Here is a 16,855-nt window from a genome sequence, read left to right as displayed (position 1 = left end):
GATGCAGCTTGCAATCCATTCAGACTCTGAGAAATCATATTGACTTTCTTAGTCAATATTTTATTCTGAGCTAATATGGCATTCAGAGCATCAATTTCAAGAATTCCCTTCCTCTGAGGCGTCCCATTACTCACAGGATTCCTTTCAGAAGTGTACATGAACTGGTTATTTGCAACCATGTTAATGAGTTCCTGAGCTTCTGCAGGCATTTTCTTTAGGTGAATGGATCCACCTGCAGAATGGTCCAATGACATCTTTGATAATTCAGACAGACCATCATAGAATATGTCCAGGATGGTCCATTCTGAAAGCATGTTAGAAGGACACTTTTTGGTCAGTTGCTTGTATCTCTCCCAAACTTCATAGAGGGATTCACCTTCTTTCTGTTTGAAGGTTTGAACATCCACTCTAAGCTTGCTAAGGTTTTGAGGAGGAAAGAACTTGGCTAAGAAAGCCGTGACCAGCTTATCCCAAGAGTTCAGGCTATCTTTAGGTTGAGAGTCTAACCATATTCTAGCTCTGTCTCTTACAGCAAACGGGAAAAGCATAAGCCTGTAGACCTCGGAGTCAACCCCATTGGTCTTAATAGTATCACAGATCTGCAAGAATTCAGTTAAGAACTGAAAAGGATCTTCTAATGGAAGTCCATGAAACTTGCAATTCTGTTGCATCAAAGAAACTAATTGAGGCTTTAGCTCAAAATTGTTTGCTCCAATGGCAGGGATTGAGATGCTTCTTCCATGTAAGTTGGAATTTGGTGCATTTAAGTCACCAAGCATCTTCCTTGCATTGTTGTTGGGTTCGGCCATGTCTCCTTCTTTTTCAAAAATTTCTGTCATATTTTCTCCAGAGAGTTGTGCTTTAGCTTCCCTTAGCTTCCTCTTCAGAGTCCTTTCAGGTTCAGGATCAGCTTCAACAAGAATGTTCTTATCCTTGTTCCTGTTCATATGAAAAAGAAGAAAACAGGAAAGAAGAGGAATCCTCTATGTCACAGTATAGAGATTCCTTTATGTGAGTAGAAGAAGAGAAGAATAGAAGAAGGAGAAGAGAAAAAAATTCGAAAATAATTAAAAAGAAAAGGAAAATATTTTTGTTTTTTTTTAAATTAATTAAAATTCGAAAATTAAAAAGAGAAATAAAATTAAATTAAAATTTAAAGCAATTAGTTAATTAAAAGGAATTTTGAAAAAGTAGGGAGGAGTTTTCAAAAATTAGAGAGAGAGAATTAGTTAGGTAGTTTTGAAAAAGATAAGAATCAAACAAGATAAGATTAATTGAAAAAAAGATTTGAAAATCAATTTTGAAAAGATAAGAAGTTAGAAAAGATTTTGAAATTAATTTTGAAAAAGATGTGATTGAAATTTATTTTGAAAAAGGTTTGAAAAAGAAATTTAAAAAGATTTGATTTTGAAAATTAAAGTTGATTACTTGACTAACATGAAACAAAAAGATATGATTTTAAAATTTAAAGATTGAACCTTTCTTAGTAGGCAAGTAACAACTTAAGATTTTTGAATCAATCACATTAATTGTTAGTAAAGATTTTGAAATTATGAAACAAAATAAGAAAAGGATTTTTGAAAATCAATTTGAAATTTTTGAAAATATGAAAGAAAAAGTGAAAAAGATTTGATTTTTGAGAAAGATTTGAAAAAGATAGAATTTTTAAATTGAAAATTTGATTTGACTCATAAGAAACAACTAAATTTTAAAAAGTTTTGAAAAAGTCAACTCAAATTTTCGAAAATTTATGAGAGAAAAGGGAAAGATATTTTTTTATTTTTGAATTTTTAATGATGCAAGAGAAAAACAATGAAAAGACTCAAAACATGAGAATTCAAGATCAAAACACATGATGCATGCAAGAACACTTTGAATGTCAAGATGAACACCAAGAACACCTTGAATGTCAAGATCAACACCAAGAACTTATTTTTGAAAATTTTTAAGAAAAGAAAAACATGCAAGACTCCAAACTTAGAAATTTTCAAACTTTAGACACTAACAAATTGAAAATGCATATGAAAAACAAGAAAAGACACAAAACATAAAAATGCAAAGATCAAACAAAGCAAATCATCAAGAACAACTTGAAGATTATGAAGAACACCATGCATGAGTTTTGAAAATTAAAGAACAATTAAAAAGATGCAACTGACACCAAACTTAAAAATTGACACAAGACTTAAACAAGAAACACAAAATTATTTTTGGTTTTATGGTTTTAAAAGTTTTTTGGAATTTTTTTTTCGAAAATTAATTGCAAAAAGAAAAATAAGGATTTCAAAATTTTTAATGAGAATTTCAGGAATCATGCAATGTTAGTCTAAAGCTCCGGTCCAGGAATTAGACATGGCTTACTAGCCAGCTAAGCTTTCAGTGAAAGCTCCGGTCTAAAACACTAGACATGGCCAATGGCCAGCCAAGCTTCAGCAGATACAAATCAGGCATATAACAACTGATTAGATGAGAGTCCAAGGGCTCTTACCATGATAAGTGGAGGCCTCAGTCCAAAAATTTAGACATGGCTTGACAGCCAGCCAGGCTTCAACAGATCATGAAGAAACTCTAGAATTCCTTCTTAAAAATTTTGAAGAACAGAGAATAATTTAAATTTTTTTTTGAAAATTTTTCGAAAATAAAAAGAATAAAAACAAAAACTTAAAATTAAAATAAAATTACCTAATCTGAGCAACAAGATGAACCGTCAGTTGTCCAAACTCAAACAATCCCTGGCAACGGCGCCAAAAACTTGGTATGCAAAATCGTGATCGTTCATTCCCCGACAACGGCGCCAAAAACTTGGTATGCGAAATCGTGATCATTCATTCCTTGGTAACGGCGTCAAAAACTTTATATGCACGTTCATAATCTTAATTCTTTGTCACAACTTTGCACAACTAACCAGCAAGTGCACTGGGTCGTCCAAGTAATAAACCTTACGTGAGTAAGGGTCGATCCCACGGAGATTGTCGGCTTGAAGCAAGCTATGGTCACCTTGTAAATCTCAGTTAGGCGGATTCAAATGGTTATGGTGAATTGATAATTAAAATATAATTAAAATATAAAATAGGATAGAAATACTTATGTAATTCATTGGTGAGAATTTCAGATAAGCATATAGAGATGCTTTTGTTCCTCCTGAACCTCTGCTTTCCTGCTGTCTTCATCCAATCATTCCTACTCCTTTCCATGGCAAACTTTATGTAGGGAATCACCGTTGTCAATGGCTACTTCCCGTCCTCTCAGTGAAAATGGTCCAAAATGCGCTATCACCGCACGGCTAATCATCTGTCGGTTCTCGATCATACTGGAATAGGATTCAGTAATCCTTTTGCGTCTGTCACTACGCCCAGCACTCGCGAGTTTGAAGCTCGTCACAGCCATCCCTTCCCAGATCCTACTCGGAATACCACAGACAAGGTTTAGACTTTCCGGATCTCAAGAATGACCACCAATAATTCTAGCCTATACCACGAAGACTCTGATCTCATGATCAGGAGGCTAAGAGATACACATTCAAGCTTGTTTGCATGTAGAACGGAAGTGGTTGTCAGACACGCATTCATAGGTGAGAATGGTGATGAGCATCACATAATCATCACATTCGTCATGTTCTTGTGTGCAAATGAATATCTTAGAGAAGAAATAGGCTTGAATTGAATAGAAAAACAATAGTACTTTGCATTAATTCATGAGGAACAGCAGAGCTCCACACCTTAATCTATGGTGTGTAGAAACTCTACCTTTGAAAATACATAAGTGATAATGGTCCAGGCATGGCCGAATGGCCAGCCTCCCAAAGAAGGTTCAATCATCAAAACATGATCAAAAGCTCCTCAAAAGATGTAAATACAATAGTAAAAAGTTCTATTTATACTAAACTAGTTACTAGGGTTACAGAAATAAGTAATTGATGCAGAAATCCACTTCCGGGCCCAGCTGGTGTGTGCTTGGGCTGAGCATTGAAGCTTTCATGTGTAGAGGTCTTCCTTGGAGTTAAACGCCAGTTTGTAACCTGTTTCTGGCGTTTAACTCTGCTTTGCAACCTGTTTCTGGCGTTTAACTCCAGAATAGGGCAGAGAGCTGGCATTGAACGCTAGTTTGCATCATCTAAACTCTGGCAAAGTATGAACTATTATATATTGCTGGAAAGCCCTAGATGTCTACTTTCCAACGCAATTAAGAGCGCACCATTTGGACTCTTTTAGCTCCATAAAATCCATTTTGAGTGCAGGGAGGTCAGAATCCAACAGCATCTGCATTCCTTCTTCAACCTCTGAATCTGATTTTTGCTCAAGTCCCTCAATTTCAGCCAGAAATTACCTGAAATCATAGAAAAACACACAAACTCATAGTAAAGTCCAGAAATGTGATTTTTATTTGAAAACTAATAAAAATATGCTAAAAACTAACTAAATCATGCTAAAAACTATGTAAAAACAATGCCAAAAAGCGTATAAATTATCCGCTCATCAGTGTTTTTTGTTATTTTTCATATGCATTTTCGAATCCATAGTGTCTAAACATTAAAAATTTCTAAGTTTGGTGTCTTGCATGTGTTTCTTTTCTTAAAAATTTTCAAAAATATGTTCTTGATGTTCATCATAATCTTCAAAGTGTTCTTGGTGTTCATCTTGACATTCAAAGTGTTCTTACATGCATTATTTGTTTTAATCTTAAATTCTTATGTCTTGTGTCATTCTGTTGTTTTTCTCTCTCTTCATTAATTCAAAAAAAATAAAAAATAATATCTTTCCCTTATTTTACTCATAAATTTCGAAATTTTGGGTTGACTTAGTCAAAAATTTTCAAAATTTAGTTGTTTCTTGTTAGTCAAGTCAAATTTTCAATTTAAAAATTTTATCTTTTCAAATCTTTTTTAAAAATCAAATCTTTTTCATTTTTTTAATATTTTTGAAATTTTTTTAAATAAATTTTCAAAATTTTTTTCTTATTTTTATTTCATATTTTCGAAAACTTTACTAACAATTAATGATTTGATTCAAAAATTTCAAGTTTGTTACTTTTCTTTTAAGAAAAGTTCAATCTTTAAATTCTAGAATCATATCTTTTAGTTTCTTGTTAGTCAAGTCATCAATTTTAATTTTCAAAATCGAATATTTTTAAATTTCTTTTTCAAATCTTTTTCAAAATAAATTTCAATCATATCTTTTTCAAAATTTAATTTCAAAATCTTTTTCTAACTTCTTATCTTTTCAAAATTTATTTTCAAATCTTTTTCAATTAACTACTTGACTTTTTGTTTGATTTTAAAAGTTTACTACTTCTTATCTTTTTCAAAACCACCTAATTACTTTTCTCTCTCTAATTTTCGAAAATCACTAACCACTTTTTCAAAAAAAAATTTAAATAACTAATTGTTTTGAATTCTAATTTTATTTTATTTCTTTTAATAAATTCGAATTCTAACTAATAATTAAAATAAAAAAAATATTTTTCTTTTCTTTTAAATTAATATTCGAATACTCTCTCTCATCTCTTTCTATTTATTTTATTTAATTACTAACACTTCTCTTCTTCTTAAAATTTGAACCATTTCCCTCTCTCTGTATTCGAATTCTCTTTATTCTCTCTCTACCTCATTCTTCTATTCTTCTCTTCTTCTACTCATATAAAGGAATCTCTATACTATGACATAGAGGATTCTATTATTCTCTTTGTTCTCTTCTTTTTCATATAAGCAAGAACAAGGATAAGAACATTCTTGTTGAAGCTGATCCTGAACCTGAAAGGACTCTAAAGAGGAAGCTAAGAGAAGCTAAAGCACAAAACTCTGGAGAGGACCTAACAGAAATTTTCAAAAAAGAAGTAGAGATGGCAGCCGAAAATAATAACAATGGTGGAGATGCAAGGAAGATGCTTGGTGACTTTACTACACCAACTTCTGACTTCTATGGAAGAAGCATCTCAATTCCTGCAATTGGAGCAAACAACTTTGAGCTTAAGCCTCAATTAGTTTCTCTAATGCAGCAGAATTGCAAGTTTCATAGACTTTCATTAGAAGATCCTCATCAGTTCTTAGCTAAATTCTTGCAAATCTGTGACACTGTTAAGACCAATGGGGTTAATCACGAGGTCTATAGACTTATGATTTTCCCCTTTGCTGTAAGAGACAGAGCTAGGAGATGGTTAGACTCACAACCTAAAGAAAGCCTGAACTCTTGGGAAAAGTTGGTTAATGCTTTCTTGGCCAAATTCTTTCCACCTCAAAAGTTGAGCAAGCTTAGAGTGGAAGTCCAAACCTTCAGACAGAAGGAAGGTGAATCCCTCTATGAAGCTTGGGAAAGATACAAGCAATTGATCAGAAGGTGTCCTTCTGACATGCTTTCAGAATGGAGCATCTTATGTATATTCTATGATGGTCTGTCTGAATTGTCCAAGATGTCATTGGACCACTCTGTTGGTGGATCTCTTCATCTGAAGAAGACGCCTGCAGAAGCCCAGGAACTCATTGAAATGGTTGCAAATAACCAGTTCATGTATACTTCTAAAAGAAATCCTGTGAATAATGGGATGACCTAGAAGAAAGGAGTTCTTGATATTGATACTCTGAATGCAATATTGGCTCAGAATAAAATATTGACTCAGCAAGTCAATATGATTTCTCAGAATTTGACTGGAATGCAAGCTGCATCCGGCAGTGCTAAAGAAGCCTCCTCTAAAGAAGAAGCTTATGACCCTGAGAATCCTGCAATAGAAGAGGTGAATTACATGGGATAATCCTATGGAAACACCTATAATCCTTCATGGAGAAATCATCCAAATTTCTCATAGAAAGATCAACAGAAGCCTCAACAAGGCTTCAATAATAATAATGGTGGGAGAAATAGGTTTGGCAATAGCAAGCCTTTTCCATTATCTTCTAAGCAACAGACAGAGAATTCTAAGCAGAGCCTCTCTGACTTAGCAACCATAGTCTCTGATCTATCTAAGACCACTCTCAGTTTCAAGACTGAAACAAGGTCCTCCATCAGAAATTTGGAGGCACAAGTGGGTCAGCTGAGTAAAAGAGTTACTGAAATCCCTCCTAGTACTCTCTCAAGCAATACAGAAGAGAATCCAAAAAGAGAGTGCAAGGCCATAAATATACCCAACATGGCCAAAACTATAGAGGAGGAAGAGGCAGTGATTTCCAATGAGGAAGACCTCAATGGACGTCCACTGACCACTAAGGAATTCCCTATTGAGGAACCAAAGGAATCTGAGGCTCATATAGAGACCATAGAGATTCCACTGAACTTACTGTTGCCATTTATGAGCTCTGATGAGTATTCTTCCTCTGAAGAGGATGAAGATATTGTTGAAGAGCAAGTTGCTCAGTATTTAGGAGCAATCATGAAACTGAATGCCAAGTTATTTGGTAATGAGACTTGGGAGGATGAACCTCCATTGCTCATCAATGAACTGAATGCTTTAGTTCAACTGAATTTACCTCAGAAGAAACCGGATCCCGGAAAGTTCTTAATACCCTGTACCATAGGCACCATGACCTTTGAGAAAGCTCTGTGCGACTTAGGGTCAGGAATAAACCTCATGCCAATCTCTGTAATGGAGAAATTAGGAATCTTTGAGGTACAAGCTGCAAGAATCTCACTAGAGATGGCAGACAAATGAATGAAATAGGCTTATGGACTTGTAGAGGATGTCTTAGTGAAGGTTGAAGGCCTATACATCCCTGCTGACTTCATAATCCTAGACACTGGGAAGGATGAAGATGAATTCATTATCCTTGGAAGACCCTTCCTAGCCACAGCAAGAGCTGTGATTGATGTGGATAGAGGAGAGTTAATCCATCAATTGAATAAGGACTATCTTGTGTTTAAGGCTCAAGGATCTTCTTCTGTAACCATGGAGAAGAAGCATGAAAAGCTTCTCTCAATACAGAGTCAAACAGAGCCCCCGCACTCAACTCCTAAGTTTGGTGTTGGGAGGCCACCATCAAGCTTTGAGTCTCTGTGAAGCTCTCTAAGAGCTCACTGTCAAGCTATTGATATTAAAGAAGCGCTTATTGAGAGGCAACCCAATGATATTTAATTATATTTATTTATATTTCGTTGTCATTTTATGTTTTCTTTAGGTTGATGATCATGTGAAGTCATAAAAACAGCTGCAGAATTAAAGCAAAATCAAAAACAGCATACAAAATAGCACACCCTGGAGGACAGGCTTACTGGCGTTTAAACGCCAATAAGGATAGCAGAATGGGCGTTTAACTCCCAATCTGGCAGCATTCTGGGCGTTAAATGCCAGAAATGGCAGGCAGACTGGCGTTTAACGCCAGAAAAGGGTGTCTAGTATCTGGCTGGCGTTAAATGCCAGAATTGGCAGACAAACTGGCATTTAATGCCAGAAAAGGGTGTCTGATGGGCGTTAAACGCCAGAAAGGGGCATCAGCCTGGCGTTTAACGCCAAAAAAGGTAGCAGAGTTGGCGATAAACGCCAAAAATGGCACACAGGGGGCGTTTAAACGCCAGAAAGGTGCAGGGAGCAGAATTTCTTGACACCTCCGGATCTGTGGACCCCACAAGATCCCTACCTATCCCAACTCACTCTCTCTCCTCTTCACACCTCTCCATAACACTCTTCCCCACAACCTCTTCACCACTCACATCCATCTATCATAAAACCCTACCTACCTCATCATTCAAATTCAAACAATTTCCCTCCCAAACCCAACCCCTAATACACGAATTCCCCCTCTCTCTTACCCTATAAATACCCCTTCTCACCACCTTCAATTTCACACATCATACACACTCCTACCCCCTTGGCCGAAACCAACACTCCCCTCTATCTCCTCCATTTCTTCTTCTTCTACTCCTTTCTTTCTTCTTTTGCTCGAGGACGAGCAAACCTTTTAAGTTTGGTGTGGGAAAAAGCTCTACTTTTTGTTTTTCCATAACCATTAATGGCACCTAAGACCAGAAAAATCTCTAGAAAGAGGAAAGAGAAGGCAATTGCTTCCACCTCCGAGTCATAGAAGATGGAGAGATTCATCTCAAAGGTCCATCAAGACCACTTCTATGAAGTTGTGGCCAAGAAAAAGGAGATCCCCGAGGTCCCCTTCATGCTCAAAAAGAGTGAATATTTGGAGATCCAACGTGAGATTCGAAGAAGAGGTTGGGAAGTTCTCACCAACCCAATCCAACAAGTCAGAATCTTAATGGTTCAAGAGTTCTATGCTAATGCATGGATCACTAAGAACCATGATCAAAGTGTGAACCCGAACCCAAAGAATTGGCTCACAATGGTTCGGGGGAATTACTTGGATTTCAGTCTGGAAAATGTGAGGTTGGCATTTAACTTGCCAATGATACAAGAAGATCCTCACCCTTTCACTAGAAGGGTCAACTTTGATCAAAGGTTGGACCAAGTCCTCATAGACATCTGTGTGGAAGGAGCTCAATGGAAGAGAGACTCAAGAGGTAAGCCGATTCAATTAAGAAGGCTTGACCTCAAACCTGTGGCTAGGGGATGGTTGGAGTTCATCCAACGCTCTATCATTTCTACTAGCAACCGGTCTGAAGTTATAATAGACCGGGCTATCATGATCCATAGTATCATGAATGGAGAGGAAGTAGAAGTTCATGAGATCATACCTCTAGAACTCTACAAGGTGGCGGACAAGCCCTCCACTTTGGCAAGGTTAGCCTTCCCTCATCTCATCTGTAACCTATATAATTCAGCTGGAATTGTCATAGAGGAAGACATCCTCATTAAAGGAGACAAGCCCATCACTAAGAAGAGGATGGAGCAAACAAGAGAGCCCACTCATGGACCTCAACAAGATCATGAGGAAGTTCTTCATCAAGAAATCCCTGAGATGTCTCAAGGGATGTATTTTTCTCCACACAACTACTGGGAGCAACTCAACACTTCTTTAGGAGAATTAAGTTCTAACATGGGGCAACTAAGGATGGAGCACCAAGAGCACTCCATTATCCTCCATAAAATCAGAGAGGACTAAAAGGCCATGAGGGAGGAGCTACAAAGGCAAGGAAGAGATATTGAGGAGCTCAAGAACTCCATTGGTTCTTCAAGAGGAAGAAGAAGCCACCATCACTAAGGTGGACCCGTTCTTTAATCTCCTTGTTATTTATTTTTCTGTTTTTGGTTTTTATGCTTTATGTTTTGACTATGTTTGTGTCTTCATTACATGATCATTAGTGTTTAGTGCCTATGTCTTAAAGCTATGAATGTCCTATGAATCCTTCACCTTTCTTAAATGAAAAATGTTTTCTGAAAAAGAAAAAGAAGTACATGAATTTCGAAATCTATCTTGATAATAGTTTAATTATTTTGATGTGGTGGCAACACTTTTTGTTTTCTGAATGAATGCTTGAATAGTGCATATTTTTTATAGTGAAGTTTATGAATGTTAAAATTGTTGGCTCTTGAAAGAATAATGAAAAAAGAGAAATGTTATTGATAATCTAAAAAATCATAAAATTGATTCTTGAAGCAAGAAAAAGCAGTGAAAAACACAAAGCTTGCGAAAAAAAATGGCAAAAAATAAAGAAAAAAAAGAAAAAAAAAGAAAAAGCATGCAGAAAAAGCCAATAGCCCTTTAAACCAAAAGACAAGGGTAAAAAGGATCCAAGGCTTTGAGCATTAATGGATAGGAGGGCCCAAAGGAATAAAATCCTGGCCTAAGTGGCTAAACCAAGCTGTCCCTAACCATGTGCTTGTGGCGTGAAGGTGTCAAGTGAAAAGCTTGAGACTGAGTGGTTAAAGTCGTGGTCCAAAGCAAAAAGAGTGTGCTTAAGAGCTCTGGGCACCTCTAACTGGGGACTCTAGCAAAACTGAGTCACAATCTGAAAAGGTTCACCCAGTTATGTGTCTATGGCATTTATGTATCCGGTGGTAATACTGGAAAATAAAATGCTTAGGGTCACGGCCAAGACTCATAAAGTAGCTGTGTTCAAGAATCAACATACTGAACTAAGAGAATCAATAACACTATCTGAATTCTGAGTTCCTATGGATGCCAATCATTCTGAACTTCAAAGGATAAAGTGAGATGCCAAAACTTTTCAGAAGTAAAAAGCTACTAGTCCTGCTCATATAATTGAAACTAATCTTCATTGATATTTTTGGAATTTATTGTATTTTCTCTTCTTTTTATCCTATTTTGTTTTTAGTTTCTTGGGGACAAGCAACAATTTAAGTTTGGTGTTGTGATGAGCGGATAATTTATACCATTTTTGGCATTATTTTTACATAGTTTTTAATATGTTTTAATTACTTTTTATTATATTTTTATTAGTTTTCATGCAAAAATCACATTTCTGGACTTTAATATGAGTTTGTGTGTTTTTCTATAATTTCAGGTGTTTTCTGGCTGAAATTGAGGGACATGAGCAAAAATCTGATTCAGAGGCTGAAAAAGGACTGTAGATACTGTTGGATTCTGACCCTCCTACACTCGAAGTAGATTTTCTGAAGCTACAGAAGCCCAATTGGTGCGTTCTAAATTGTGTTGAAAAGTACACATCTTGGGCTTTCCAGAAATGTTTAATAGTCCATACTTTGCCCGAGATTTGATGGCCCAACTGGCGTCTAAATGCCCACCAAAGACCCTTTTCTGGAGTAAAATGCCCAAACTGGCACCAGAACTGGAGTTAAACGCCCAAACTGGCACCCAAGCTGGTGTTTAATTCCAAGAATAGCCTATGCACGTGAAAGCTTCAATGCTCAGCCCAAGCACACACCAAGTGGGCCTCAGAAATGGATTTTTGCACTATCTGCACTTAGTTATTCATTTTCTATAATCCCTAGTAACTAGTTTAGTATAAATAGCACTTTTTACTATTGTATTAGGGGATTATGATATTATCATCCTTGGACTTGAAGGCTGGCCACACGGCCATACCTAAACTATTTTCTCTTATGTATTTTCTACGGTGGAGTTTCTACACCTCTGATGAGCGGATAATTTATACGCTTTTTGGCATTATTTTTAGTATGTTTTTAGTAGAATCTAGTTACTTTTAGGGATGTTTTCATTAGTTTTTATGTTAAATTCACATTTCTGGACTTTACTATGAGTTTGTGTGTTTTTCTATGATTTCAGGTATTTTCTGGCTGAAATTGAGGGACTTGAGCAAAAATCAGATTCAGAGGTTGAAGAAGGACTGCTGATACTGTTGGATTCTGACCTCCCTGCACTCAAAATGGATTTTCTGGAGCTACAGAACTCAAAATGGTGCGCTTCCAATTGCGTTGGAAAGTAGACATCCAGGGATTTCCAGCAATATATAATAGTCCATACTTTGCCCAATTTTAGACGATGCAAACTGGCGTTCAACGCCAGCTCTCTGCCCAATTCTGGCGTCCAGCGCTAGAAACAAGTTGCAAAGTGGAGTTCAACGCCCAAACTGGCACAAAAGCTGGCGTTCAACTCCAAGAATGACCTTTCCACGTGTAGACTTCAAGCTCAGCCCAAGCACACACCAAGTGGGCCCCGGAAGTGGATTTATGCATCAATTACTTACTTCTGTAAACCCTAGTAGCTAGTTTATTATAAATAGGACCTTTTACTATTGTATTAGACATCTTTGGATTATCTTTTGATCTATTGATCACGTTTGGGGGCTGGCCATTCGGCCATGCCTGGACCTTCATTACTTATGTATTTTCAACGGTAGAGTTTCTGCACTCCATAGATTAAGGTGTGGAGCTCTGCTGTTCCTCAAAGATTAATGCAAAGTACTACTGTTTTCTATTCAATTCATCTTATTTTGCTTCTAAGATATTCATTCGCACTTCAACCTGAATGTGATGAACGTGACAATCATTATCATTCCTTATGAACGTGTGCCTGACAACCACTTCCATTCTACCTTAGATTGAATGAGTATCTCTTAGATCTCTTAATCAGAATCTTTGTGGTGTAAGCTAGATTGATGGCGGCATTCATGAGAATCCGGAAAGTCTAAACCTTGTCTGTGGTATTCCAAGTAGGATTCAGGGATTGAATGACTGTGACGAGCTTCAAACTCGCGAGTGCTGGGCGTAGTGATAGACACAAAAGGAGGGTGAATCCTATTCCAGCATGATCGAGAACCTCAGATGATTAGCCGTGCTGTGACAGAGCATTTAGACCATTTTCACAAGAGGATGGGATGTAGCCATTGACAACAGTGATGCCCTTGCATAAAGCCAGCCATGGAAAGGAGTAGGATTGATTGGATGAAGGCAGCAGGAAAGCAGAGGTTCAGAGGAACGAAAGCATCTCTATGCACTTATCTGAAATTCTCACCAATGATTTACATAAGTATTTCTATCCTTATTTTAGTATTAATTTCGAAAACTCCATAACTATTTTATATCCGCCTGACTAAGATTTACAAGGTGACCATAGCTTGCTTCATACCAACAATCTCCGTGGGATCGACCCTTACTCACGTAAGGTTTATTACTTGGACGACCCAGTGCACTTGCTGGTTAGTTATGCGAAGTTGTGAAGATATGTTTAGACCATGGTTCTGTGCATCCGTTTTTGGTGCCATCGCCAGGGAATCAATTTCGAACAATAATTCACAACCTGAGTAACAATTTCGCATACCAAGTTTTTGGCGCCATTGCCGGGGATTGTTCGAGTTTGGACAACTGACGGTTCATCTTGTTGCTCAGATTGGGTAACTTTCTTTTCGTTTTCTTTTCAAAAAGTTTTCAAAAATTTTTCAAAAATCTCTTTCAAAAATTTCTCCTTTGTTTTCGGAAAAAAAATTTTAAAATAAAAATGTTTTCAAAAAAAAAATATTTTTCTTCAAAATTTTTAAGAATGAATTCTAGTGTTTCATGAAACATGTTGAATCCTATCTGGCTGTAAAGCCATACCCAAACTGCTTTGGGATTGGTCTTCAACTAATCACCTCAATGGATGTAATTTGCATGCTAGAGCTTGGCTGGCTATTAAGCCATGCCTGACCCTTTGATTGGAGCTTTAGTTTAAAGAGCATAAGATTCCTGGAATTCATATTAAAAATTTTGGAATCCTTATTTTTATTTTTCAAATAATTTTCGAAAAATACAAAAAAATTAGAAAATCATAAAAATAAAAAATATTTTTTGTGTTTCTTGTTTGAGTCTTGAGTCATGTTATAAGTTTGGTGTCAATTGCATGTTCATCTTGCATTTTTCGAAAAAATTCATGCATTCATAGTGTTCTTCATGATCTTCAAGTTGTTCTTGGTAAGTCTTCTTGTTTGATCTTTGCATTTGCAGGTTTTGTATCTTTTCTTGTTTTTCATATGCATTCCTGAATTCTTTATGTCTAAGCATTAAAGAATTCTAAGTTTGGTGTCTTGCATGTTTTCTTTGCATTAAAAATTTTTCAAAAATGTGTTCTTGATGTTCATCATGATCTTCATAGTGTTCTTGGTGTTCATCTTGACATTCATAGCATTCTTGCATGCATTCATTGTTTTGATCCATAACTTTCATGCATTGCATCATTTTTCTTGTTTTTCTCTCTCATCATAAAAATTCAAAAATCAAAAAAATATCTTTCCCTTTTTCTCTCTTAAAATTTTGAAAATTAGATTTGACTTTTTCAAAAATTTTTAAAATCTAGTTGTTTTTATGAGTCAAATCAAATTTTCAATTTAAAAAAAAAATCTTATCTTTTTCAAAATCTTTTTCAAAAATCAAATCTTTTTTTAATTTTTTTTAGTTATTTTCGAAAATTTCAAAAATATTTTTCAAAAATTTTTTTCTTAATTTTACATCATATTTTCGAAAATAACATCATCAATTAATGTTTTGATTCAAAAATTTCAAGTTTGTTACTTACTTGTTAAGAAAGATTCAAACTTTAAGTTCTAGAATCATATCTTGTGATTTCTTGTGAATCAAGTCATTAATTGAGATTTTAAAAATCAAATCTTTTTCAAAAACTAATTTCTATCATATCTTTTCAAAAATATCTTCGTATCTTACCTTTTTCAAAAAAGTGATTGCAAAATATCTTTTCTAACTTCCTAACTTCTTATCTTTTCAAAATTTGTTTCAACTAACTAACTAACTTTTTGTTTGTTTCTTACCTTTTTCGAAACTACCTAACTAACTCTCTCTCTCTAATTTTCAAAAAAATCTTCCCTCTTTTTCAAAATTTCTTTTTAATTAGACTAATTATTTTATTTTTTATTTGAATTTTCGAAAAACTACTAACCTTTTTCAAAAACTATTTTTGAAAATCACTAACTCTTTTTCAAAAATTATTTTCGAAAATTCTCTCCTCCTCTCATCCCCTTCTATTTATTTATTCATCTACTAACACTTCTCTTCATCTCACATCTCTGCTCCTATCATCACCTTTGTATTTGGATTCTTCATTCTTCTTCACCCCTATTCCTTTTCTTCTTCTACTAACAATAAGGAACCTCTTTACTGTGACATAGAGGATTCCTCTTCTTTTCTTTTTCTCTTCTCTTTCTTATGAGCAGGGACAAAGAAAAAGGCATTCTTGTTGAAGCTGATCCAGAACCTGAAAGGACTCTGAAGAGAAAACTAAGAGAAGCTAAATTACAACAATCCAGAGACAACCTTATTGAAAATTTCGAACAAGTAAAGGAGATGGCAGCCGAACCCAACAACAATAATGCAAGGAGAATGCTTGGTGACTTTACTGCACCTAATTTCAATTTACATGGAAGAAGCATCTCCATTCCTACCATTGGAGCAAACAATTTTGAGCTGAAACCTCAGTCTAGTTTCTCTGATGCAGCAGAGCTGCAAGTTTCATGGACTTCCATCTGAAGATCCTTTTCAGTTCTTAACTGAATTCTTGTAGATCTGTGATACTGTTAAGACTAATGGAGTAGATCCTGAAGTCTACAGGCTCATGCTTTTCCCTTTTGCTGTAAGAGACAGAGCTAGAATATGGTTGGACTCTCAACCCAAAGACAGCCTGAACTCTTGGGATAAGCTGGTCACGGCTTTCTTAGCCAAGTTCTTTCCTCCTCAAAAGCTGAGCAAGCTTAGAGCTGATGTTCAAACCTTCAGACAAAAAGAAGGTGAATCCCTCTATGAAGCTTGGGAAAGATACAAGCAGCTGACCAAAAAGTGTCCTTCTGACATGCTTTCAGAATGGACCATCCTGGATATATTCTATGATGGTTTATCTGAGCTATCAAAGATGTCATTGGATACTTCTGCAGGTGGATCCATTCACCTAAAGAAAACGCCTGCAGAAGCTCAAGAACTCATTGACATGGTTGCTAATAACCAGTTTATGTACACTTCTGAGAGGAATCCTGTGAGTAATGGGACGCCTATGAAGAAGGGAGTTCTTGAAATTTATACTCTGAATGCCATATTGGCTCAGAATAAAATATTGACTCAGCAAGTCAATATGATTTCTCAGAGTCTGAATGGAATGCAAGCTGCATCCAACAGTACTCAAGAGGCATCTTCTGAGGAAGAAGCTTATGATCCTGAGAACCCTGCAATAGCAGAGTTAAAATACATGGGTGAACCATATGGAAACACCTACAATCCATCATGGAGAAATCACCCAAATCTCTCATGGAAGGATCAAAAGCCTCAACAAGGCTTTAATAATGGTGGAAGAAACAGGTTTAGCAATAGCAAGCCTTTTCCATCATCCACTCAACAACAGACAGAGAATTCTAAGCAGAATCCATCTAGCTTAGCAAATTTAGTCTCTGATCTATCTAAGGCCACTGTGAGTTTCATGAATGAAACAAGGTCTTCCATTAGAAATTTGGAAGCACAAGTGAGCCAGCTGAGTAAAAGGATCACTGAAATCCCTCCTAGTACTCTCCCAAGCAATACAGAAGAGAATCCAAAAGGAGAGTGCAAGGCC

At 36.0% G+C, this 16,855-nt stretch overlaps 3 non-coding genes across 3 annotated transcripts; 1 reads left to right on the top strand and 2 right to left on the bottom strand.

Annotated features, from left to right (window-relative positions):
* The first annotated feature begins 308 nt into the window (after positions 1-308).
* LOC148565507 (small nucleolar RNA R71) lies at positions 309-416 on the top strand. Its single transcript, XR_015884418.1, has one exon. It is a non-coding gene; the product is annotated as a small nucleolar RNA R71 (small nucleolar RNA).
* Positions 417-6,243: 5,827 nt separating this feature from the next.
* Positions 6,244-6,351, bottom strand: LOC148565506 (small nucleolar RNA R71). Its single transcript, XR_015884656.1, has one exon. It is a non-coding gene; the product is annotated as a small nucleolar RNA R71 (small nucleolar RNA).
* Positions 6,352-16,003: 9,652 nt separating this feature from the next.
* Positions 16,004-16,111, bottom strand: LOC148565505 (small nucleolar RNA R71). Its single transcript, XR_015884864.1, has one exon. It is a non-coding gene; the product is annotated as a small nucleolar RNA R71 (small nucleolar RNA).
* Between the last annotated feature and the right edge of the window lie 744 nt (positions 16,112-16,855).

This window comes from Arachis ipaensis, chromosome B5 (assembly GCF_059453495.1).
Source record: "Arachis ipaensis isolate K30076 ecotype BB chromosome B5, ASM5945349v1, whole genome shotgun sequence".
Taxonomy (NCBI): domain Eukaryota; kingdom Viridiplantae; phylum Streptophyta; class Magnoliopsida; order Fabales; family Fabaceae; genus Arachis; species Arachis ipaensis.
This window is presented reverse-complemented; position numbering and strand designations above follow the sequence as displayed.